This window comes from Ambystoma mexicanum (assembly GCF_040938575.1).
Source record: "Ambystoma mexicanum isolate Mex_15411 chromosome 12 unlocalized genomic scaffold, UKY_AmexF1_1 Mex_chr12_unloc.1, whole genome shotgun sequence".
Lineage (NCBI taxonomy): Eukaryota > Metazoa > Chordata > Amphibia > Caudata > Ambystomatidae > Ambystoma > Ambystoma mexicanum.
Genome location: NW_027182322.1, coordinates 4,574,633 through 4,576,148, shown reverse-complemented (window position 1 = coordinate 4,576,148; position 1,516 = coordinate 4,574,633). Strand labels below are relative to the sequence as shown.

The window sequence follows — 1,516 nt, the reverse complement described above, 5'->3', positions numbered from 1 at the left end:
TTCACGCGACTACAGAATGCCTCTCATTCCACTAGAAGATACGCCAGTGCCTACAATAGCCTAGGACTAGACTATGAGTCCCAATGTAGAAAGACCACAAGTCCACAGATATGCCTGTTTATTTAAACATCTGTATTATCATCAGCGTGTGACTGTAAAGGCGGGACTTTGCGCTCTCTGTAACGCGCTCCATTGGCAACATCAGTTAAATGTCGTTGGTTCAATCCCTCGCGGATGTTGTTTTTATTCCCATTTGTAACTGGGAAATACTGTCGCTGCAATACATATGTCTTAATCAAGCTAGTGGTTATTGACGTAAATGGCAGTGTTATAATGTTTCATGTACTGCAAATGTCACCACATAATGCGCTCTTAATTAGATTTGGTTGAAATACATTACAGTCACCCGATGAAAAAGTGTGCAAAGAGCATTAAAGAAACAAAAGGTTCATAACAGTAACAGGACATATCGAATTGTTTCAGTCCTCCACAGAGATTGCCAATGTATTAATGGAAATTCTAAAATATCTGCCCAACTGCCGTGACATTGCCTCACCGCAATGCCGTGACTCGGATTCGAACCGAGGTTGCTGCGGCCACAACGCAGAGTACTAACCACTATACGATCACGGCGAGCTACTTGGGCTGCTACAATGTGACGTTCCACCTCTATCATAAGCTGTACTCCATCTGTGATGTCATGACTCATGTTTGAATTAAAGGTTGGTTGTGATGTTATCCATGAGAATAAGTGGACACCTGATCCCCAGTCACTTATTTAAGATCTCAATAATCAAGTCAGAATCCAAATGAAAGTCATCAAAGTGGAGCCAAATAGAAATAATATAGTTACACAAACCTGGCAATGGTGCGGCAGCCAGGGCTGATAATGGCCCGCCAGCCTGAGAGCAGGAAAGTGTGAGAGCAGTGATGGTCTTGTGAGAGTTTACAGCTGTTATTGAACCTGTCCCCTTCCATTGCAGAGTTTTCTCCCTATAAGAAGTGCAGAGGCTCCCTCCGGGGTGCTAATAGTAAATTTATTTTTTTGCGCAGGAGAAGTGCTCTTCACCAATTGCACGTGCCAAATCACCCGAAGGCCACCACCATAAAATTCAGGCATTCATGTTCATGCGTCCTCCATGTTATGTCCTTATAAAGGGATGCATGTTCATGATGACTCCATGTCACACCTGCATACAAGGATGCATGTTCATGCCGCCTCGTTCTCTTGGCTTCATACAGGGATTTTATCTCCTCCCTGTCTCCCCCTCATGCAGGGATGCATGACCAATGCTCCTTCCCTTCTCGCCCGCATACATGGATGCACGTTCATGTCTCCTCGTTCTCTCGGCTTCATACGGGGATTTTATCTCCTCCCTGTCTCACCCTCGGGAAGGGATGCATGACCAATGCTCCTTCCCGTCTCGCCCGCATACATGGATGCACGTTCACGCCTCCTCCTTCTCTCGGCTTCATACGGGGATCATATCTCCTCCCTGTCTCACCCTCATGAGGG

At 45.8% G+C, this 1,516-nt stretch overlaps 1 non-coding gene across 1 annotated transcript; it reads right to left on the bottom strand.

Annotated features, from left to right (window-relative positions):
* Positions 1–561: 561 nt before the first annotated feature.
* Positions 562–633, bottom strand: TRNAH-GUG (transfer RNA histidin (anticodon GUG)). The gene has a single exon. It is a non-coding gene; the product is annotated as a tRNA-His (tRNA).
* Between the last annotated feature and the right edge of the window lie 883 nt (positions 634–1,516).